This window comes from Bos javanicus, chromosome 5 (assembly GCF_032452875.1).
Source record: "Bos javanicus breed banteng chromosome 5, ARS-OSU_banteng_1.0, whole genome shotgun sequence".
Lineage (NCBI taxonomy): Eukaryota > Metazoa > Chordata > Mammalia > Artiodactyla > Bovidae > Bos > Bos javanicus.
Window position 1 is genome coordinate 8,535,084 of NC_083872.1, and position 25,477 is coordinate 8,560,560.

A 25,477-nucleotide genomic window follows, 5' to 3' on the forward strand; every position below is an offset into this window, starting at 1 on the left:
GCATCTTGGAAAACCAAAGTTTAGGCGTGGTGGATTACCTGGCTTGTTTATACATTCCTGCTGCAGCAAAGCATAGAATCAAATGTAAGAAGATTATGATGATTTTGCATTCCTTCAAAAGTTATGTTAAGGATATATTGCTGTATTTCATGATGACTATACTTTGATACTGTTCTAAAATTTGAGTTCCTTTTCTGATCACCTGAAATACATCAAACCAACTTCTTTACCTTCTCTTTTTCTTACTGCTTGTCATCTCCTATCCTATTTGTCTTTCTCTGTTTATCTCTCTCTCCACATACAAACGCATATGTATACACATATAGAGCAATCAATTAAACTTGACTAAATATAAGAAAATCAGTCACTTTCACTGTATTTCTTTTATTTTTCTATGATACTATAATTTTTGCCCTGAATAATAGAACAAACAAAACAGTCCCACTCTAATATTGGAAGGATCTTCCCAGGTGGCTCTGGATAAAGAACCTGCCTGCCAATGCAGGAAACACAGGAGAATCTCCTGAAGGAGGTCCTGGCAACCCACTCCAGTATTCTGGCCTGCAGAATCCCATAGACAGAGGAGCCCTGTGGGCTATAGTCCATAGGGTTGGAAAGAGTCAGACATGACTGAGGCAACTAAGCATGCAATTATTGGAAAAAGGTGTAAGGAGATGAATATGTGTGAAGTAAAAATTACTTGATAATCACTGATCTGGTGTCTCACATGCACACATCCATTTAATCTTCTAATCAGCCGCAGTAAGAAAAAAATTATCTCCGTGATACAGATAAGAATATAAAAAAATCAAAAAAGTTAGTCAGTTTACCGAAGAGTACTCTGCAAGTATCTGTCAGAGGCTGGACTTGAACCCAGATCTGTCTGGCTCCAAAACCCTTGTTCACTTCCCTGGCCAGCTTTTTGCTTGGGAAAAAAAAAAAAAAAAAATACTACCACCACAAGGTTCAATAGCTATGAGATTAGAATTTCATTAATCTGTTTGCAATAATTCAGTTGTGGACCATGAAATAGTTACTTCTAAATTGTTTCAATGGGGGGAAAAAAGCCCACAGCAACTGATTAAAGTCTTATTTATTTATCAGAAGCAATCACCCCTGTGATGCTCATCACCCCTGTTTGTAGTTAACAGAGAAAATAAACTACAGGCAGTTTTTCTGATAATAAAAAGTAAAAGCAAAGATCTGGTAGAAAAAAAAAAAAGTAAACAAGATAGAATGGGTCCTCTTCTCTTTATGACTCTCTTCTATCCATTTTCTTACTTCTAATTCCATTGTTATCTGAATAGAGGAGAACAGAAAAATCACAGAGAAATAACATGCTGAACTTTAACCACGGTACCCTGCTCAGTGAATTTCCTGTATAATCAATGCCTTCCTCATCTGCTTTATCCCTGTCTATGTATCATTACTCCTAACTACCTGAGCGTTTATTGAGGAAAAGGAAAAACAGGTAAGCTTTTCTCGGTTCTTTTGTTCTATGCAGTAATTTTCATTCTTGCATCATTCACCTACCCCAATTACTTCCACTGCTTTTGTTAGAGAAATAATATCTGCTAGCATTTGTTCAGCTCTTAATTACATGTGAGGCCCTGCTTCAAGTACCTTACACAGGTAGCTGCCTTGTTCCTCGTACTTAACCCTATAAGGGTCGTATTCTTTTGTCATCCGTTTTACAGATGGCGCTGCTGCTGCTGCTAAGTCGCTTCAGTTGTGTCCGCTCTGTGCAACCCCGTAGACGGCAGCCCACCAGGCTCCTCTGCCCCTGGGATTCTCCAGACAAGAACACCGGAGTGGGTTGCCATTTCCTTCTCCAATGCATGAAAGTGAAAAGTGAAAGTGAACTCGCTCAGTCGTGCCCTACTCTTAGTGACCCCACTAAGCCTACCAGGCTCCTCCGTCCGTGGGATTTTCCGGGCAAGAGGACTGGAGTGGGGTGCCATGTACAGATGCAGAGCCGGAGGCATAAACTGGTTGTGGAGCAGGAGTTTGATCCTGGGCACTCTGACTTCAGAGGCCAAATGCTTAAACCCTTCATTGTTACTGTACAATCTAAATAAACTTCACCTGCCTCATTTCTATTATTGGTGATATGTGTACAGTATTTCCTGGGCTTTCCAACTGGTGCTAGTGGTTAAGAACTGCCTGCCAATGCAGGAGACATAAGAGACTCGGGTTCGATCCCTGGGTCAGGAAAATCCCCTGTAGAGGGCATAGCAACCCACTCCAGTATTCTTGCCTGGAGAATGCCATGGACAGAGGAGCCTGGCGGGCTACCATCCATGGAATCGCAAAGAGTCGGACACGACTGAGCATGCACGCACATGCGTGTACAGTATTTCCTAACTTTCAGAATTATCAGGATTAAATTAGATAACTTATTAACTAATTAATTTAGTTAATGGTGCCTGACACAAAGCATTTATTATATGTTTAGTTTACTCATGTTATTGTACTTATATAATTATATATTAGGCTTAATTATATATTAATAAGTGAAGTATAAATAATAGATTTATTATCTTCACTATCATTGTGACATGCCTGTTTCCTTATATTACAGATACAGGATATAATTTGGTATTCATTTTTGTGCTCAAGGTACGTAGTCCACTATGTAAAATATAGCAGCTAGTTAACACATGTTAATTGAAACAATTAGAAATGTACAAATTAGCCAGTGTCATGTATTTTTAAAGATAGTTTCAAAATTATTTATACTTTACATACATATTATGAAGTCTTATGCAATGAAAGAATTTGATGCTCCATATAATTTCTTAAGATGAGATATACTGTATGTCCTTTAATTAGGGGTAAAAATGGTAAATTCGGTTCATTAAATGAAAAAAATGCTAAATATTGAAGAGTATATAACAATGTTCTGGTAATGGTTCCTATCAATGTAATAGGCCTCCTAAGAGTGCAATGTGTAGGAGCTCTCACAAATACAAAGCCTAGATGTTTATTTCACAGTGATTACAAAGTAAGATTTGGTTTATCCTCTTGAAGCTAAATAGCAGTAATGTACTTCCTGAGAGTATTTTAATTTAAAGGGAAGGTACTGTCAGTTGATGGAATAGATTTTTAAACCTGATATGTTGGTAGTTTAACATTTAGCATCTAGAAATATAAATGTCAAACACTTGCAGTATTGTAACTATCTTATAGTATCACATATTACTGACAATGTTGTGAAGAAGTGAGAGTCTTATCAATTTGTGTATTTAGAGCAAAATCAATGAAAAAGGTCTGGGGCCTATGAAAGAGATCAGTGTGGTGGCACAGTACTGAAACTAGTAAGTGAATTCAGAAGCACCTGAGTTTTTGCCTTTCTTTTTACTTTTTCCACCTCATTCACAGTCTCATTCAAGTGTGAAATTTCTCTTTGTTATCCCTTTTCCTCCCATCACTCATTGTTGTTCAATTGCTAAGTTGTGTCCCACTCTTTGCAACCCCATGGACTGCAACACACCAGACTTCCCTGTCCTTCACTATCTCCCAGAGTTTGCTCAAACTCGTGTCCAGTGAGTTGGTGATGCCATCCAACCATCTCATCCTCTGTTGCCCCCTTCTCCTCCTGCCCTCAATCTTTCCCAGCATCAGAGTCTTTTCCAGTGAGTCAGTTCTTCGAATCAGGTGGCTGAAGTGTTGGAGTTTCAGATTCAGCATCAGTCCTTCCAATGAATATTCAGGGTTGATTTCCTTTAGGATTGACTGGTTTGATCTCCTTTTTCATAATTCTGTTGCTTTCTCAAATGTTCTAGAGTGGTAGTGACATATATACATTTGTATAGTCACTTAACAGATGTTTATTGAATGCCCACTAATGGATGGATTTTAGGGGTGAGACATTCAAGGGTTAAAATCTTGACTGGATAACAGAGCAGCTGAGTGATTTTTTTCTAATTATCTAATTACCAATTTCCTAATCTCCATAATGAGGTTTCCCCAGTGGCTCAGCCGTAAAGAATCTGCCTGCAATGCAGGAGACAGGAGATGTGAGTTTGATCATTGGGTTGGGAAGGTCCCCTGGAGAAGGGCATGGCATGGCAACCCATTGCAGTATTCTTGTCAGTAGAATCCCTTGGACAGAGGGGCCTGGTGGGCTATAGTCCAGGGGGTTGCAAAGAGTTGGACATGACTGAAGCAACTTAGCACAAATGCATGCTCAATCTCTGTAATGGATAAAGTGAAATCAGACACCCAAGGTTGTTGTGAGAAAGAAAATATTGCCACATGTGGCACATACATACATACAAACATACATTTTTATGACGGAATATTACTCAACAATTAAAAATGAAATAATGCCATTTGCAGCAATGTGGGTGAATCTAGAGATTGTCATATTATGTGAAGTAAGCCTGATAGAGAAAAATATCTTATGATATCACTTACATGTGGCATCTGAAATATGACACAAATGAAATTATTTACACAGCAGAAATAGACCCATGGACATAGAAATTTATGGTTACCAAAAGGGAGGCAGAGGGGAGGATAAATTAGGAGTTTGAGATTAACATATGCACACTGCTATATGTCAAATAGATAATCTACAAGAAGCTACTATGTAGCACAGGGAACTATACACAATATTTTATAGTAACTTAGAGAAAAATCTGAAAAAGAACATATATATATATAATCACCTTGCTGTACACTTGAAACCAATACAGCGTTGTAAAGCACTATACTTCAATAAAAAAATATTGAGCACATGTGAACAAAGCTACTTGAAATCAACCTTGGAATGGTAGAAAATACACAATAGATGTGGAAGGATGCATTCTTTAAGCTGTACAGAACAATTCAAATATTTGAAGGAAGAGAAGTAGAGGTATCTACCCATTTTCTAGGGAATTGTGACTTCCTACTTGAAATCACTGTTGATGATCTAAGTCAGAGATTACATAAGTAGGAGAAAGCTCAGAAATAAAATTAAGGAGTACATTTTCTAGGGAAAATTAGATATTTATAATAATCAGGATATGTCAATAAGGTTTTAGGGAAAGAGAGATTGTGGAGTAGTATTAAGAACATGTCTCTTATACAAGGTGAGAGCGAACATGGCACTGTAGTTGGGTTTCCCTGATAGCTCAGTTGGTAAAGAATACGCCTGCAATGCAGGAGACCCGGTTCGATTCCTGGGTCAAGAAGATCCACTGGAGAAGGGATAGGCTACCCACTCCAGTATTCTTGGGCTTCCCTTGTGGCTCAGCTGGTAAAGAGTCTGCCTGCCATGTGGAAGACCTAGGTTGGGAAGATCCCCTGGAGAAGAGAAAAGCTACCTACCCCAGTATTCTGACCTGGAGAATTCCATGGACTGTATATCCACGAGGTTGCAAAGAACGGGATAGGACTGAGCGAATTTTACTTTCACTTTTGGCACTGTAGTGAGTACATGGTGTGTTCCTACAATTAAGATGAGACTGCTAAATCCCATCTTAATTCAGTTAATCCATTTCATATTTGTGTGAAAGGCTGACTCCATCAAGAGTAGAGTGGGGGTGCAAAGAGAAGGCTTTCTTTGTAAAGGGCACAAGAACATCTAGGGTTAAAAACACTCATCAAAGTCAAAAGTGATTCCTGAAGCTGACTATTATTTGTCTTTTATTATATTCAGCATCCATTTTATAACTGACCTCATAGACACCTTTTATGAAAAATAATTATCACAAACATGCCTGACTCTTTCTTCCTTCTTTCAACTCTCTGCCTCTCTATTTCTCTCACATATTTTGTCATGAACACTGGCATGTACAACAATCAGTAATTCTCCAGTGGATATTTGAACAATTTTAGTACTTTGGACAAAACAGTGTGATATGTACTCATCTACTTTAAAGTAAACTTTAAGGAATGTATGAAACTCCAGGAGACATACATAGAGACTTAATTCACAGCTATTGAAAATCTATTTATAGTTAATTACATCTTTTAATATAAATTGCCCTTTCTGTCTGAAAGCACAGGAATATGTCAATAAGGCATACTAATAAATCCTGAGTGCCCAGAAAAAATCTTATGTTTTATTCCCCCCCCCCCCCAAACTGTGTTTAGACTGATCAGGAATATATTATTCATGCATCCTTAACATTCCCTTTTCACCAACAGGGACAGCATCTTCAGACATGTAGGAAAAATACACTTATTAAGAACACATTATGGAGTGAATACCATAAAAAATAGAAAGTCGGGGAAACAAGGGAGGCAATTATAACTCGACAACATGACTTTGGATTTTACAGCTTCTACTATAAGGACTAGTATAAGGTCCAGTTAGGCTCTTCAAAGAATGAAAGTGTAAGAATTCTAGAAACCTCCAGAGAAAACACCCCATGTCAAATGGCTTAACCTAAACATGAAAGGCACCGCCTTCACAGAAATAAGAAAAACAGAACTTCTTATCTAGAAAGATCTGGAAATGACAAGAGAAGGATGTGGAAGAATGTAGAAACAAATTACCATGATAGTAGCTGGACTGCATAAAGTGTGAAAGAAGAGATATTAGAGTCACAGAATGCTTTAAGGACATGGGAGGAACCTGGTCTTAGGTTGGCTGTATGGCTTAAGAAATTTTCCCCACTCTACCTTACACCACCCGCTGTCCAGGACTTGCTTACCCTTGTGATCAGGGTAAGCACAAATCAAGTGCTCCACAACACATACAAACTAGAGGGACAGCTAGAAAAGCTCCTCTGACTCAAAATCCTCCTGCTATAGATCTGTCTTCAGAGGTCCAGTTCTTTGGGTTGTTGAGTAAACTCCTTTAACACACAATAGTGTTGGGAAGAACATGTAATAATAATAATAAGATAGACTTGCATTTGTGTTGTTTTTCCAGTTTACAAAATGTGCTTTCTCTTTTTCAAATTATTTAATGCAACAGTTCTGGTTTATTATTTTAACTTTGTAGACGAGGCAAGAGATAAGGGGTAAATAATGTCTCCAAAGTCATGCCGGGAATACAAAGTAGAACCAGGACAAAAATAACAGGATTTATTATTAAAGGTATTTGTCCTTTTCTCAATTCATTCAAGAAAAACCTATTTAATATCAACCCCCAGCCTTGTGCTAGGCACTGGGAAACCAGAGAAAACAGGATATGCATAGTATGCTGAAAATTCATACAGCCATATAGGAGGGAAGAATATGTGTTAAAGTAAAAGTCATTCTTCTCATTCAAGGAAGAAAGATAAAAAAAAAAAAAAAAGAAGAAGAGGGGAGGGAGGGAGGGTGGAAAGGAAAGTTGAATTTCATCAATTATCAGAAAGGAAAGGAAACTGAGAGAAGGTAAATTAGATTTTCAACATAAAGGTTTCTGTCAAATTATCCAGCATCCTGCCTCTTCTTCTTGAGACCCCACGTCAAAGTGCTAGAAATCCCAGTGATGTGTAGGGAGTTCACAGAATAAAACAGACTCTGCGGTACTCCGAGGGAGCAGCCCAAAAGACAGCACACCTTGAAGAAAGCACTAGCAGACTTAGGCCTGAAAGTAGCGATATCCCTGCTGATGGAAAAGTAACATCCTCCCAATTTCACCATGGTGTGGTCTTTAAAAGTAGACAGCAGATAGTTCCAGATCAAGACAAAGGGGACATTGTGACTATAGGCCATACTGAAACAGCACAATAATGATAGGAGGTGTCTCATAATGATATTGACCAGAAGAGATGGTTTGTGCTTTCATGGAAACTAGGAAATGCAGATGCCAGAATTTGGGCCAGATTTCTCCCCTAACCATGATCCACATCAAGCTCATACGTTGCCTTTATTTAGCAAAATTAACTCTTCCATAGTATTCTGTACTGTGTACTTCAAGAGTTATATATAGAGGAATTCAAGAGTTATGTTTTAAAACATAGAAACATTATATTTGATTTTTACTCAACTAATTGAGCCACTGTGCTAAAATTGATAATGAATAACAAACATCATCATACTGAAGAGTGAAACACTAAAAAACATTTTTCACTATATTAAGCAATAAGACAAGAATAACTGCTATCATTAAAATTATTCAATACTGTTCTGGAAGTTCTATAAAAGCCATTAAAAAAAAAGACCTCCTCCCCTTATATCTGTAGATAAAGCAATTGTCTCTTAGAAACCCAAAAATAATTAACTGAAAATCTTTTAGAAATTGTAAATCAGTCTCCAAGCTGGCTGGTTACAAAGTATACATAGAAAGATCAATATATATCATACTATTCAAGAGAACATGATTAAAGACTTAAATATAAATAGCAAAGCTAAAAATATTAGGTGACACCACTGGAGAAAAAAAATCTTTATGAGTTTTAGTAGATAAATCTTGAAGCAATTAATATTTTTCTATGAACGTTTTTTATGTTTCTATTTGATCATATATTTTAATCATATGTTTCAATCTAATTATATATATATGTTCATTTCAGACTACATGACTAAATTAGACACACATTTGTAAAATTAAGTAGATTGATATATATGATTAAATAAATCAAATGATGTTCAGACACAAACATACTGGGAGAAAATTTTTGTAGTATACATCACAAAGTATTGGTATTCTGAACATGTGAAGAGCCTTGCTTACAGTAGGGCAGGTGAGTGCGCAGACTCTGGAGCCACCCAGTTCAACTGCTTACCAGCTGTGGGACTTTGGAAAAGTCCTTCAACCTTTCTAGGCTCAGTCTCCTCATTTTGTAAAATGGAAATAAAAATAGTACCTACCTCATAGACCTGGTATAACAATTTACTAAATTCATATTTGTAAAATTCTTAGAATATTATCTTGCACATAGTACTATTGTGTATGTTTGTTAAATAAATTAATAGCTAGTAAAATGATGAATAACCCACTAAGAATATGAAAAATCACCTCTTGGAAAAGATCAAATGAGTATCTAATAAAAATATGAAAAGTTACTTGACTTCAACTAGTAATAAAAACCCAAGGCAAAAATCCATCAGACCGGCAAAAGATTTTAAATGCGTGATTATTAAATGTCTCAAAGTAAAATAGTAATTGAGAACCAACATTTGAAGTTTCTATCTAAATTTAAAATAACACAAAATCTTAATATCTAAAGGAAATATTCACACAGTAAAAAAAAAAAAATGTGCAAAGATACCCATAACTTTACGAACTATAAGAGCAAAAGAGTGAAAATGGCTTAATTGTCCAGTGACAAAATATAAAATGGTACAACCACGATACTGTGCAGGGGTTAAAAAAGAATAAAGGAAAAAGTATGATATATATCTATATATATAATATACTTTAGGAAAAGCAGGTCATAAAAATGCTTAAATTATCTTAAAGAAGAAACTCAGCAAACAGTACTATGAGCTTTCTATGACAACTTTAATATTTTAATACACAGAAAAAATGGCTTAATTATATTAATAAAACTTATTTCTGGGGACATGCTATTCATAAATCAACATTAGAAATTAATGAGGAAAAAAGCAAGTAAACAATCTTATAAAACTGCACAGATTAATGCAAAAGAAGACAAATACATTAAGAGACATACTATGATTTTGGATTGAAGATTCAGTAATGAAAATAGACTTTCTCCTCTAAATTAATTGATGCTATTTAAGAATAGCAATGTTAACTTTGACCTTGAAGAACATAAAGTTCATGAGTAAAAATTAGGAAGAAAAATGGTTAAGAAAAATATTTCAAAGGAAAATATGGCTATAGAGCTTATATTGCCAGATATATTAAGATATATAATAAATATATATAATTGAAACGTATACCACAAATGTTAAAGGGAGCATTGCATTGTCTGTAAAGGTCTGTGTTAGTTTTCTATTGCTGCCGTAACAAATCACCACATAGTTAGTGGCTTAAAAAAACACAGATTTATTACTTTACTAGTCTAGAAGTCTTAGTTTTGCCAGACTGAAATCAAGATATTGGATAACTGGGTTCTTTCTGGAGATTCTAGGAGAGGATTTATTTCCTTATCTTCTCCACTCCTTGAATTTATCTGCATTCTTTGGCTCATGGCCCCTTCTTCATATATAGAGCCAGTCATTTCAAAGCTAACATTTTCATATCTACATAACATCACTCTGGCACCTGCTTTCATCATTATAGCTTCTCTGATTTTTAAGGACTCTTGTAATTACATTGGACCCATCTGGATAATCCAGGCCAATAGTCCATCTCAATGTCTTTGCTTTATGTAATCATGTATGCAAATTTTAATTAAAAAACTGCCAACTGTTTTCAAAAGGGGTTGTACTATTTTATATCCCCAGCTGGAATGTAGGAGAGTTCCAATTGTTCCACATCTTTGATAATATGGTGTAGTATTGTCCATATTGTTTTAATTTTAGACTTTTTTGGGGGTTGTGTGGTGGGATAATCATGAAATCATTACTATAAGCCATTATTCTGAATATCTTTCCACATATCTATTAGACATTTATTGTTCTTTTATTATTAGCTCATGAGTTCTTTATGTAGTCCAAATATAAGACCTTTGTCAACCATATAATTGAAAATTATTTTCTAACCTGTATCTTACCTTTTCATTTTTCTAAATGTCTCTTAAAAAGCAGAATTTTAATATGTTTTTGAAATTTAACTTTTTTATTTTTTTAATTTAAAATTGATTAGTGTCCAGCCTTAGCAATCTTTACTTACTCTGACATCGGGAAGGTTTTCCACTATGTTTTCTTCAGGAAGTTCATAGTTTTAGATTTTATATCTGAAGTCTGATACATTTTGTGCAGAATTTTATATATTTTCTCTGGTGTGATAGGATTCTAAGATGTACCCCAAGCTCTCATGTCCTTCGGGTGTAGACCCTGCAGAATCCTCGGATCTGTGAATTTGTTGTGCTTTACTCCTGTTGTTATGGCACAGTTGACTTGAAAATGGAGAAATTATCCATTGGGACTAACCTGATCACATGAGCTCCTTAAAAGCAGAGAGTTTTCTCTGGTGGAAGATGAGGAAGACAAGGATATTCATGGGTGTGTAAGGGATATGATCTAAGGCAGGTTCTCCTTTGCTGAGTCGGAGGGGACTATGCGACAAGAACTGGAGATTGGTCTATAGGAGCAGAGACTATTAGCTTCTTTCTACCTTTCAAACAGAGAAACTGAAACTCCAAAAAAATTAGTTGGCATAGATTTTTAAAAACACTGATTCAGAATTCAAAATCCTTTACTCTGACTCTAAATAGAATGCCTTTCCATTTTGCCACATTGACTTGCAAATGTTTAAATTCTCAACTCTGAGGTATAAAATGCAACAATCAAGGTGTAAAAATTCCTAAATTATTAGATCAGACTATCACACAGTGTAGCAAAACACTAAACTAGTATGGGTATAAAGAAAGAGGGAGTATGAAGAGTCTAGGGACACTGTTTTCCACATTTCAACTCCCCACATTACCACCACCATCTGATGCTACACATTTCTCCACTGGTTCAGAGTTTCCTGTCAGAAAGGAATAACAAAAACATTTGACGCTAGTTCCCTTGTGGCTCAGCTGGTAAAGAATCTGCCTGCAATGCAGGAGACCCAGGGTTCAATCCCTGGGTTGGGAAGATCCTCTGAAGAAGGGAAAGGCTACCCACTCCAGTTTTATGGCCTGGAGAATTCCATGGACTGTATAGTTCAGTCATTCACCTGTGTCCGACTCTTTGCAACCTCATGGACTGCAGCACGCCAGAGTTTCCTGTCCATTACCAACTCCTGGAGCTTGCTCAAACTCATGTCCATCAAGTCAGTGATGCCATCCCGCCATCTCATCCTCTGTCATCCCCTTCTCCTCCTACCTTAAATCTTTCCCAGCGTCAGGGTCTTTTCAAATGTGTCAGTTCTTCACATCAGATGGCCAAAGTTTTGGAGTTTCAGTTTCAGCATCAGTCTTTCCAATGAATATTCAGGACTGATCTCCTTTAGGATGGACTAGTTGGATCTCCATGCAATCCAAGGGACGCTCAAGAGTCTTCTCCAACACCACAGTTCAAAGGCATCAATTCTTCAGTGCTCAGCTTTCTTTATACTCCAACTCTCACACCCATACATGACTACTAGAAAAACCAAGGCTTTGACTAGATAGACCTTTGTTGGCAAAGTAATGTCTCTACTTTTTAATATGCTATCTAGGTTTGTCATAGCTTTTCTTCCAACGAGCAAGCTTCTTTTCATTTCATGACTGCAGTCACCATCTACAGTGATTTTGGAGCCCCCAAAAATAAAGTCTCTCACTGTTTCCATTGTTTCCCCATCTATTTGCCATAAAGTGATGGGACCAGATGCCATGATCTTAGTTTTCTGAATGCTGACTTTTAAGCCAACATTTTCACACTCCTCTTTCACTTTCATCAAGAGGCTCTTTAGGTCTTACTCACTTTCTGCCATAAGGGTGGTGTCATCTGTGTATCTGAGGTTATTGATATTTCTCCCAGCAATCTTGATTCCAGCTTGTGGTTCACCCAGCCTGGAATTAGCATGATATACTCTACATGTAAGTTAAATAAGAAGCGTGACAATATACAGCCTTGACGTACTCCTCTCTCAATTTGGAACCAGTCTGTTGTTCCATGTCTAGTTCTAACTGTTGCTTCTTGACCTGCATACAGATTTCTCAGGGGACAGGCCAGGTGGTCTGGTATTCCCCTTTCTTGAAGAATTTTCCACAGTTTGTCGTATACCACACAATCAAAGACTTTGTCATAGTCAATAAAGCAGAAATAGATATTTTTCTGTAACTCTCTTGCTTTTTTGATGATCCAGTGGGTGTTAGCAATTTGATCTCTGGTTCACGTACTGTTGAAACCTGGCTTGGAGAATTTTGAGCATTACTGCTAGCATTTGAGATGAGTGGAATTGTGCAGAGTTGACTCATTGGAAAAGACTCTGATGCTGGGAGGGATTGGGGGCAGGAGGAAAAGGGGACGACAGAGGATGAGATGGCTTAATGGCATCACCGACTCGGACATGAGTTTGAGTGAACTCCAGGAGATGGTGATGGACAGGGAGGCCTGGCGTGCTGCGATTCATGGGGTTGCAAAGAGTCGGACACGACTGAGCAACTGAACTGAACCAAACTGAACTGAACATTCTTTGGCATCGCCTTTCTTTGTAACTGGAATGAAAACTGACTTTTTCCAGTCCTGTGGCCAGTGCTGAGTTTTCCAAATGTACTGGCATATTGAGCACAACACTTTCACAGCCTCACCTTTTAGGATTTGAAATAGCTCAACTGGAATTCATCACCTCCACTAGCTTTGTTCGTAGTGATGCTTCCTAAGGCCCACTTGACTGTACTCCAGGAAGTCTGGCTCTAGGTGAGTGATCACACCATCATGGTTATCTGGGTCATGAAGATCATTTTGTGTAGTTCTGTGTATTCTTGCCACCTCTTTTTAATATATCTGCTTCTGTTCAGTTTAGTTCAGTTCAGTCACACGGTCATGTCCGAATCTTTGCAACCCCATGGACTGTAGCATGCTAGGCTGTCCATCACCAACTCCTGGAGCTTATGCAAACTCATGTCTATTGAGTCAGTGATGCCATCCAACCATCTCATCCACTGCCTCCCCCTCTCCTCCCACCTTCAATCATTACTAGCATCGGGGTCTTTTTTTTTTCCAATGAGTCCATACGATTTCTGCCTTTTATTGTGCCCATTTTTCCATGAAATGTTCCCTTAGTATGTCTAATTTTCTTGAAGAGATCTCTAGTCTTTCCTATTCTATTGTTTTTCTTTATTTTGTGCACTGATCAGTGAGAAAGGCTTTCCTATCTCTCCTTGGTATTCTTTGGAACTCTGCACTCAAATGGGTATATTTTTCCTTTTCTCCTTTGCCTTCAGCGTCGCTTCTTTTCACAGCTATTTGTAAGGCCTCCTCAGACAACCATTTTGCCTTTTTGCATTTCTTTTTCTTGCAGATGGTCTTGATCCCTGCTTCCTGTACAATGTCATGAACCTCCATCCATAGTTCTTCTGGCACTCTGTCTATCAGATCTAATCCCTTGTCTATTTGTCACTTCCACTGTATAGTCGTAGGGGATTTGGTTTAGGTCATACCTGAATTGTCTAGTGGTTTTCACTACTTGCTTAAATTTAAGTCTGATTTGGCATTAAGGAGTTCATAATCTGTGCTGCAGTCAGCTTCCAGTCTTGTTTTTGCTGAATGTATGAAGCTTCTCCATCTTTGGCTGTAAAGAATATAATCTATCTGATTTTGATATTGACCATCTGGTGATGTCCATGTGTAGAGTCCTCTCTTGTGTTGTTGTAAGAGGGTGTTTGCTATGAGCAGTGCGTTCTCTTGGCAAAATGTATTAGCCTTTGCCCTGTTTCATTTTTTACTCCAAGGCCAAATTTGCCTGTTATTCTAGGTATCTCTTAACTTCCTAATTTTGCATTCCAGTCCTCTATAATGAAAAGGACATCTTTAGGGGTGTTAGTTCTAGAAGGTCTTGTAGGTCTTCAGAGAACCGTTCAACTTCAGCTTCTTCAGCATTACTCGTCTGGGTGTAGACTTGGATTACTGTGATATTTAATGATTTGCCTTGGAACAAACAGAGATCATTCTGTCATTTTTGAGACTGCACCCAAGTACTGCATTTCAGACTATCTTGTTAATTATGAGGGCTACTCCATTTCTTCTAAGAGATTCTTGCCCCCAGTAGTAGATATAATGGTCATCTGAAGTAAATTAGCCCATTCCAGTCCATTTTAGCTCACTGATTCCAAAAATGTCGATGCTCACGTTTGCCATCTCCTTGTTTGACTGCTTCCAATTTACCTTGATTCCAGGTTCCTATGCAATACTGTTCTTTACAGCATCGGACTTTATGTCCATCACTAGCCACTTCCACAACTGGGTGTTGTTTTCACTTTGGCTCTGTCTCTTCATTCTTTCTGGAGTTTTTTCTTCTCTAGCATATTGGGCACCTACAACCTTGGGAGTTCATCTTTCAGTGTCTTATCTTTTTGCCTTTTCATACTGTTCATGGACTTATGCATAGTTGGATTATAAAGAAAGATTATATAGTTGGACTATAAAGAAAGATTATATAGTTGGACTATAAAGAAAGCTGAGCACCAAATAATTGATGCTTTTGAACTGTCATGTTGGAGAAGACTCTTGAGAGTCCCTTGGACTGCAAGGAGATCAAACCACTCAATTCTAAGGGCAATCAGTCCCGAATATTCATTGGATGGACTGATGCTGAAGCTGAAACTCCAATACTTTGGCTGCCTGATGCGAAGAACTGACTCATTGGGAAAAGACCCTGATGCTGGGAAAGATTGAAGGCAGGAGGAGAAGGGGATGACAGAGGATGAGATGGTTGGATGGCATCACTGACTCAATGGACATGTTTGAGCTCGTGATGGCTGGGAAGCCTGGCGTGCTGCAGTCCATGGGGTCATAAAGAGTCAGACATGATTGTGTGACTGAACTGAACTCAGCTCTTCATGGGGTTCTCATGGACTGTGTTGTCCATGGGGTCACAAAGAGTCAGACATGACTGAGCCATTTTCACTTTACACAGTAATCTACACTCTCTGTTCTTTCATGTGTAAATGGGTAACCTGGGGCTTTTGTTAAACTATAGATTTGAGTTCAATAGTTTGGGGATGGGCCAAAGAGCCTGCATTTCTAACAAGCTCTTTGGTAATGGAGATTCTACTATCCCACAAAATGTACTGAATGTCGAGGAGTTAAGAATTTTCTTTTTTAAAAATTACTTTAAGGAACTTGATTTTGACAGAGTATAGGAGTATCCGAGCAGATGCATAGCCATTCCGTGTTCCCAGTGATGCTAACATATTTATATATGAATAACTCCCAAATGTTCAAACCATTTATTCAAGTAGATTTTTGAAACTCATTTATTTATTATGTGTTAAAACCAGTTTCACTAGAATGAACTGGGTGGTGGCCAAAGATATTTATAGTTCACAGAGATGGTTGGGACTGAGGATCATATGAAGCATTATAAAATTGTTGTTCGGTGGCTCAGTTGTGTCCTACTCTTTGCAACCCTATGGACTGCAGCATGCTGAGCTTTCCTGTCCTTCACTATCTCCTGGAGCTTACTTAAATCATGTCCATTGAGTCCACGATGCTGTCCGATCACCTCATCTTCTGTTGCCCCCTTTTCCTCCTGCCCTCATCTTTCCCAGCATCAAAGTCTTTTCCAGAGTCTTTTCTTCACATCAGGTGGCCAAAGTATTGGACCTTCCCCTTCACCATCAGTCCTTCCAATGAATATTCAGGGTTGATTTCCTTTAGGAATGACTGGTTTGATCTCCTTGCTGTTCAAGGGACTCTCATGAGTCTTCTCCAGCTTCAGGAAAACTGATATCTTGTTTCTTATGAGTTTCATTTTATTTCTTTCAAGTTAAAATAAAAAAGACTCAAATAGTTGTTCATCTGTTTTATGGCTGATTTTTAATGACAGAGAAAATATATTGCTAATTTGTGGTATAATTAATATTTTGAGGTGTGTGCATGATTTTGTTACCAAGTCCAAGCTTGCTCTGCTTGCCACATGTTAAGTCAATGAATCTGAGTGTTTGGATCAGGAAGGGACTTTGTTTGGGAGCTGGCTGATGGAGAAGATGGCAGGCTAGTGCCTCATAATAACCATCTTGTTGGGGCCTGGCTGTCAGATTCTTTTATGGATCAGATATGGGGGAGATTACAAAAGACCATTTAATTCCTACAAATACCTCCTAGAGTGGCAAGCCTCAGGTAGTGGTGGGATGTGTTATTTTCACTTCCTTACAGTCACTTCGTGGGTAGTTTAAAATGGAACATTTCCTGTCATATCAACAAACAAAGATGTCATATCTATCTGTGATCCTGGGCTCCCCAAACGTGAATTTGTGAGAGCTGAGCAACAAAGGAAGTACACCTGGCTCTGGACCGTTTGCACACGAAGAGTGCAAGAGTGTCACAGTCCTTGGTAGGTGGGCATGGTCAGGTTACCTTGCTGAGGCAGGCCATTATGTATGCCTAACAAAAGTGACAAGATGAGCCACAGAAGTAGATCCAGTGTAAATTCAAAATTAACCCTTCCCAGTTACAATTAGTCAAAAATTGGCTTAGATTGAGTTCATTAGGCGTTGGTAAAAAGCTCAATTTCTAGGTCATGCTTTGGTCTTAAAATATAGGTGGCACAGTTTGAGCTCTCATTTAGTTAGTTGGGAGAAAAATCAGCAACCCTTGAATATTTTTGAGTACCTTTTTGTTTGCCTTTTTTTTAGACAAAAAGGTATTGAACTGATACACAAAATATGCTTAACAATCACAGATTTGTATAGTAGAGTATATTTCTCCTCTTGATTTATTTCTTGGAATATAGAGATATGGAAAATGTCTTATGATGTAAGAATATTTTTAAATAACATCTTCAATAACAACTTTCTTAATGAGTGGAAATGAACCATAATGTAAATTGCATGTGCAAATACAAATTTATACATTTTTCTCATGAAAGTCAAATGTTGAGTGTCAAAAACTGATGGGGTTTGATTAGTCTCTTTGGGACCCAAGAATACGTGTTCTGAGCTTAGGTTGTGCTGGGACAGGAAGTCTCTCTGGGGAGAAAATTAGTTTGACTTACATGTGAAATTTCATAAAGATGAACTTATTATTCAAGTGAAGACTTTGTCTATAAATGGTGCTTCATAAAACCAAAAGGAGTTGTTTACCAAGAAATGAAATTGTAGGAGCTACTTTATGTTTATGAAATAAACAAAGTCGTGTACTTTCTCTCATTCTTTCATTTTTGTTCTTTGTTGTGTTATCTAATTTTTCTGTTTATATTATTAAAAAGATCAATCCAACAATAAATTAGATTTCCAGGGACAAAAATATGTTTTTAAACTTAAACTTTTGGTCCATCTTATTCTCTAAGAATTTGAATAATCATCATTCCTTTTTTTAAAATTACAGTTCTCTTGTGCCATGACAGTTGTTATGCCAGTAGTTTTCTCCAAGTCCTTTGTGAGTTTTCAAGTCTATGTAAGCAATTATTTCTCTTATCATCAATAAAAGGAAAATGAGGACCTAATGGCAATATTTTATTAGCTTTATCCTTTGCCTGTCAGTGCAGTGCTATTCAAACAAGAAAAGCCAGATTTTTGTAAGTATCCCATTTACTAACTGCATGGACTCAGAGAATGCTCAAATAGTTTTCTCAATCAGCCATATTAATATTTTTCTCTTGAAGCTATGAGTGTGATGAAAAATGACATATATAAAGTACCCAGCACAATTTCTGACTCATAATGATATCAATGAACATATTCTATTCTTCCTTTTTTCTATTTCCTTTTCTTTCCCTCTCAAACTAATAAAATAAATTGTATTCAATACTCTATACTTGGCAGAAAACTTAGTAGATGTCTTCTCTAACTCCTTGGAAAGTATTTCTCATTCTGTATTGAAAAAGAAAAGAAACCTAATCCAATTGTGAATTGTATTGAAAGAAAATTATTTCATGTTCATTTGAGTGAGAATAAATTCACAAACTTCCTTTAAAAAGCACTTGTTTTATTTCTGAATACTTAATAGCTTTCCATTTCAGTTTTATTGAGTAAATATTTCCTAGTTGTTTTAAATTTGAACTCACTTCAAAATCTGTCCTGCCACTTATTTTGATCTAATAGTGGACTTGTCTGAATAATGTGTTTATTTGCAATAATAAGCGTTTGATAATGCTATTTTAATGATGTGTGCATGCTTAGTTGTATCTGCTCTTTGCAACCCTATGGACTATAGCCCATCAGGCTCCTCTGCCCATGGGATTTCCCAGGCAAGAATACTGGAGTGGGTTGCCATTTATTTCTCCAGGGGATCTTCCCAACCCAGGGATTGAACTTGCAACTCCTGTGTCAGCTACATTGGTAGGTGGATACTTTACTACTGTGCCTTTTCCATAGATCATTGGTAAGTAGGCACTGGGACATTCAGGGGAGCATCTGTATAATAATAGCAAAGTATTTCATTAGAGGAAAATCAAGTTGATGAGGATTTTCCTCTGATTAGGGCAAATTAATGGAAGGGAGGGGAATCATCTTCATTTATATTTAAGATTCACTTGATCTAAGTTCCTGGGCTCACCTGAAGGTCAAGGAATCTGGAAAAAAAAAAAAAAAAGGAAACCAGCTTACTTTTATTTAAAATGCAATCAGGACCAATCTTCATAGAATCTCTAGAAGCACAGAGACAAATGTATTCTGTTAATTCATTCACTCAAAAGTATTTACTAAGTCCCCTCCGTTTACTGAGTGCCCACCATGACTCTTTTGCCATATATCAATATCCCAAACAGACTACAACCCCCGACTGCATGGAACTTAGATTTTAGAGGAAGATTTGATTAGACAAGTGAAAAGTATTAAACATAATAAATATATACTTTGCTTAAAGTTGCTTTAAGATGCTTACAGAACTTTGAGGAAAAAAGTGTTGTAGCCAAGTCTTCTGGGAAACAAACTCACTCAGAAGGACAATGCAGATAGTGGAGTGCAGTTTAGTACACCGGCGGGCCCACAGCAGAGTCTCCTCTTAGCCAAGGACCCCGACCAGTTTTTGTGAAAACCTTATATGCCTTAAGTGTACGTGCCCAAACCCACCTCCCAAATTCCTTGAAACTAGTCTGAACAAAGGAAAAGAAAGATACAATCAAAGTTAACCCAAGATTCATATGCCTTAAGCCTAGGTAGTTAACAGTGGACAATTATCAATAGACCTGGGGTCATACCCCAATAAGCATAATAGAATTTATGATTCTATTCGGTTACACAGATAATTAGGGTATTCTTTTAGGCGGAGAATCTAGGTATGAGCCCTAGGGCTCTTCCATCCAAGGGGTCTGGTTTTCCAATGTCGTTTCCATTCATACTGGGTGTATAACTCAAAGTCCACAGTCCGGCCCAAGATGGAGTCCTGCTTTCAAGAGGGAGCCTGTTCTGTCTGTTTCCTCCTTCAAAAGAAGGACGGGTAAGAGAGGATTCAAATATTGTGAGAGGCTGACCCATGGATGATGATTTTAACATTATTTTTAATTTTTTTAAATTTTTAATTATTGATTTTTTTCTCTTCCAAATGGAGTCGTGAGAATGTAGCTCTGTGCTGCACAGAGAGCTAGACTCTCAGGACTCCATTTGGAAGATTTTAGTGTTTCAAGTGATTTGTGATTCAGGTGATTTGAAATTCAAGTGATTTCCCTTTCACATAGCATAAAGACAGTAAATTGGTTGATTCTGATAATGATAATGGTTTTCATGGTGATTATATTCAAATATTTAGTAAAAAGTGGGAAAGTTTTTTTTAAGATTACAAGCCAGTTGTACTTGTAATCAAGTACTTTTATTGCATTTAAATATAAAGCTCTAGATTTTGATACGCTATGGGAAGTAGGTACTCTAATTTAGCAGTCTCTCTTTTAATATATTTATTCTTTCCTAAAAACATCAAAAATATATTCCCCCTCTCCTTCATACCAGGTAAGATTAGAGAATGATAGAATGAAATACTATCTTTAAAATATATACAACTATTGTGGAAAATCACAGTGGTAGAATTATGTACTATGAACATCAATGTAGGCACTTTATTTAAGATTTATGAACTATGTATTTTCATTTATGGGTGATAATATTTTTCTTCTTAGCTATTTTCCCTCCTTTCATTAACTTTAATCTTAATAGCTCTCCTCTATAAAGTATTTACCAAGAGTTCTTAAATACATACATTATTCATTTAAATACTTTACATATATTTATAAAGAAGGCAAGTGCACATAAATAATGGGTTGTTTCATATTTATTTTTTAGCCTCATTTAAGTAAAATGGAGCTAAACTAAAAACTGTCATGAAATATCTTTCCTGAAGAAAGATATTCAGAAGACAGTTTTCATTATTTAGGTCATCATCAATGAAAGGCAGACATTGAGGCCAAAATCATGAGTCAGAATTAGAAGAGTGCTTTGTGTGAATGAGTTGAAGAACTATAGGTAAATTGTAATGGAGGGAGGAAGATCAGTAAAGAAAAACAAATTGGTATAAAGCAAATACACTGAAGGATTTATTGTGTATTTATTAGAGATGAATTCTTCCTTTGAATCATTTCCAGACCCAAGCCATTTAGATGCTGCTAATACTCCCTGCAGAGTCACCCATTTACTCTTGGGATGATTCAGTCCACTCATCTGACTCTGATGGGAGAGACTGGTAATTGTGGCCTCTGTGAGGCTGTAAAGCAAAGGGTGCTTACATCCATGGGCTTGTTACTCAGTGGTTCTGTGTAGGGCTGGCAGAAAATTGGGCCACGCATGAGTTCCTCTTGAATTAGTCAACCAGACTACAACTTAGCCACAATTGAGAAGACTTTCTAACAGCTGCCGAGGATGTTTGAACAAGCCAGATTTCCACAGCTTTCCACAGAGGAATCCTGATACATTTGTCACTTCCCAAATCAATCAGTGGCCTTGCTATTTTGCTGTTTCCCAATAGCTGGTCTACTACCCCCAGAAATTCTGAGAGCCTGGCCAAGGAGGCTGGGCAGTCAGCAGAAATATGCACAACAACCAGAATTGTCAAGCTGCATGAGCTCTCCCTTCAGCTAAGGAACCTCAGACACTATCATGATGCAATGCCCTGGAATATAAGCAAAGAAATTGTCAGCATAAAATATCTTTGTATGCTTGGCAGTATAAAAGATGCAACACGCAGAGCAATTAATCTGATTGTTATCCAGAGAAGAGAACAGAAGGGAGAGCCTGGCCTGGCACACCTTTAACTATGTCAAACACAAAACAAAGTAAAACAACAAGGGTCTCTTTGGAACATACTTTATCCTATTCAGTCGCTTTCTCATTTGACTGTAACGACCTCGCATGACTTGACTTGAAAGAATGTGGCTGAGCCCAGGATTGGGAATCACAAAATGTGGAGTCAAGCTAGCGTTAAACCTGTGTGTCAGCATCTGAGTGGCATTGTGTCCAAGGAAATATGAGGATAAATGAGATGATGAATGAGTCAGTGCTTTGTAAACGGTCTGTAGATACAAGGAAATAATATTATCCTTGAAGTTAAGCCAAGCTTTTAAGCAAGCTGCAAACCATTTGTCTGACTTGCATCCATGAAGATTCCCAGATATGTATGAAGAAAGAAACCCAGTCAAAAGCCAGACCTCTCCAGTTAAACAGGGTGAGGACTTGGACTATTCTGATTTGGGCTTTAAAGGAAAAGATGACCCTTGAAATCTGGAGAAATCTAGGACATGTAGTTTATGTAAGCAGCTCTTTGAAATGCAGCAATTATTTTTGGTCAGATAACAATGGAGGAAAGTTTTTGTAATTCTGTTATTTGTGAAATAAACAGTACCTGTTCAGGGACTGGAAATTGAGTGATGCTGCTTATTTGTAGAAGCAGCAGCTATGAGGTAGCAGTTTTGACATGACTGTGAAGCTATGGACATGAGAGAGAGATTATTATCCAACAGACAATAATTTTATTTTCAGACTCTGGAGCAGTTTAGTCTCAATTTCCCACGATGTATTAAATATGTGGACATGCATATGCACACACATCGCAAATTAAAAAAAAAAATGCTTACAGTAGGGCAAGACTCAGGAATTTGGATGAAATTGTGAACAACACTATTGAAGCAGCTCTAATTTTAAATTCCCTCTTGCAGCTGCAGCATCCTGCCCTATTCTCTATGAATACAACACATTGACTTAAATAAAAATAGTTATCTGCATCATGGTTCCCTGTACCAGCTGCAGAATTCTCATAAGCCTTTGATTTACTCTCTATTAGTGGTATAGAAATAGAGCCATTTAAGATGAAAATAGTAATGCCTCTTATTCCAGTCCCTCGATCCTGTCAAGTTAAACCTAATGTCAATTAATGTGGCTGGTTTTATATACTCAATGTCTTGCAATAATTTATAATGAAAAATAATCTGAAAAATTATATGGATGTATATATATGAATCACTTTGCTATACACAAGAAACAAACACTAAAACATTGTATACCAACTGCAATTCAATAATTTTTTAAATTAAAAAATGTAACTTTCATATTTAACAAAGGATTCTTTCTGTGAAGCAGGGGGGAATCTTTTGAACAAGAGGCTTCTTCTCCGTTGTTCACAGGTTTGTCTTAGAGTTGATTGTAGAGTTGACATCTTTTATGGCAGTTCCTGAACATTCCCAAATGTTTTTTCTTTCTTTTTGTCCTATACAGCTTCTCTCATTCTCCTGTCCATCACTGGAAAAATCCCTTGACAATACTTTCTCTCCACTGACCCCTACCATAGATAGTACATGTGTAGGTGCTCAATCACTTCCGTTGTGTCTGACTCTTTGTGACCCCACAGACAGCAGTCCACCAGGCTCCTCTGTCCACTGGATTCTCCTGGCAAGAATACTGGAGTGGGTTGCCATGCCCTCCTCCAGGGGATCTTCCTGACCCAGGGATCGAACCTTCATCTCCTGCATTGTGGGTGGGTTCTTTACAGCTGAGTACCAGGGAAGCCCTCATAGACAGTGCACAGAGACAGAAGTCCCCTCAGGTGCCCCTGCTTTCTGTTTCTTCGCTGGAAGCCTCTCTCTAGAGTGACCCACAGCTTCATCCAAGCTCCTTATGATCAGAGGCTGTATCTTCATTTTCTGCGTTGCATATCCCTGGCCCACATCACTTGATAGACCCTTAATAAAAAGTAATTCAACAGACAGAATACACTGATGAGAGTATTACTTGTTTTCTCATGTGATACACTGCCTGGTATGAAGCAGGTGCTTAATAAGAAATCTATGTTGAAGAAGCAAATCCAGTGTGCTTTTAGTGGTCTTTCTTACCTCTGTTGGCCATGAAAGGAAGAAAACTGTGAGGACAGGAGAGATGTTCTCTTCACTGCTCTCATCAATGCTGTACTAAACTTAACAGTACGTCTGGCGGTGAATGGCCATCTTGGTTCACATCTGGCTCACCTAACCCACTTCATCTCTTGCCTCTCACCAGGCTTTCACTCTCTACCCCACATTCTGCCCACATTAGTACTACAGACATAACGTATCCCACTCTCCCTTTGCCAGTTCCTGATGTGTTTCCCTTCTATGAGAAATGTCCCTCAAACCTCTTCTCCTAGCTTCTTCAGCCTTTCGGTCTTGGGATTGACATCACAGTCTCAGATGATCCTTTCCTGATGTATCAGGTTGAGATTAAGGTGAATTTTTGTGTTGTTTTTACATACCGAGCTCACTTTGCTTTCATAACCATGTTGTTTAGTTGCGAAGTCATGTCCGATTCTTTCAACCCCATGGACTGTAGACTGCCAGGCTCCTCTGTCCATAGGACTTCCCAAGGAAGCATACTGGAATGCCTAGACATTCCTTTCCTCATGGGATCTTCTCGATCTAGAGACTGAACCTGCATCTCCTGCATTACAAGCAAATTCTTTACCGTTAAGCCACCAGGGAAGCCCCATAGCCATAGTTTATTGTAAACTATGAGATTTCCAGTCCTTTAAATCCCATTCTGCTGATGACTTTGAGTGTCATTTCATTTAAGATAAAACCTAAGATTCTTAAATGTGGAACAAGAGGTTTCAGGGGATCAAATGACTCTTTGCTGTTCCAGTCTCATTTCAGCCTTAGAGTCCTTGGTCATAATATTCCTTCAGGTTGAAAAATTCTTCTACCTTCCCTGAAAATTCCTTCTCATCTTTTAGTCCTCTCTCAGAGTCTCTTCTGTTAACCCTGTAACTAGTTAATTCCTAGTTCAAAGTATTCATTGCCAAAATGATATGTCATTGATCACGCAGCTAACCATGATGACCAACACAAATAAGATGTAAGTATATCATGTTTTTGTTAAATCAGTTTTTTCCTCAATATTCAGTATAGCTCTATGCTTTAATAAAAAGGTCTAATATTCTGAAGATTCCTTACAGATTTATGCAGACAGTATTTTGTTTCTCTCTTCCTTCTCATTAGGTTGTAACAGTTAAGACCCTGAGGTTTGTTGCTTTGTTCTTGTCTCCTTCTATCAATTAAATCCTTCAACAAGGTTATCAAGGTATTTGAAAGGGAAAATGTTGTTTAGCTCTCTGCAGTTGAGAGTGCCCAAGTTTAATGCTTGCATCAATAAATAATCACTGCAAGGTCATATTATTCACCTGGACAAATTGTATAAACTGGATACTCGTTTTAATTAAGCTCCAGAGCTCTTCCAGTTAAGACAGCTGTGGAAAGATGTGAGAGGAGAGAAAAATGGAAGTAGGGCATTTGAGCATCTGAGCAAGAAAAAAAAAAAAAAACTAATGTGGGAACTGAACAATCAATTCTATATTATATTACAAAGTCATTTTGAGATGTCGGATTGCAGGAACTGGTTTTCTCGATTTTCTATATGGCATCTAGCACAGTCTATACTTTAATGATCTGAGTCTT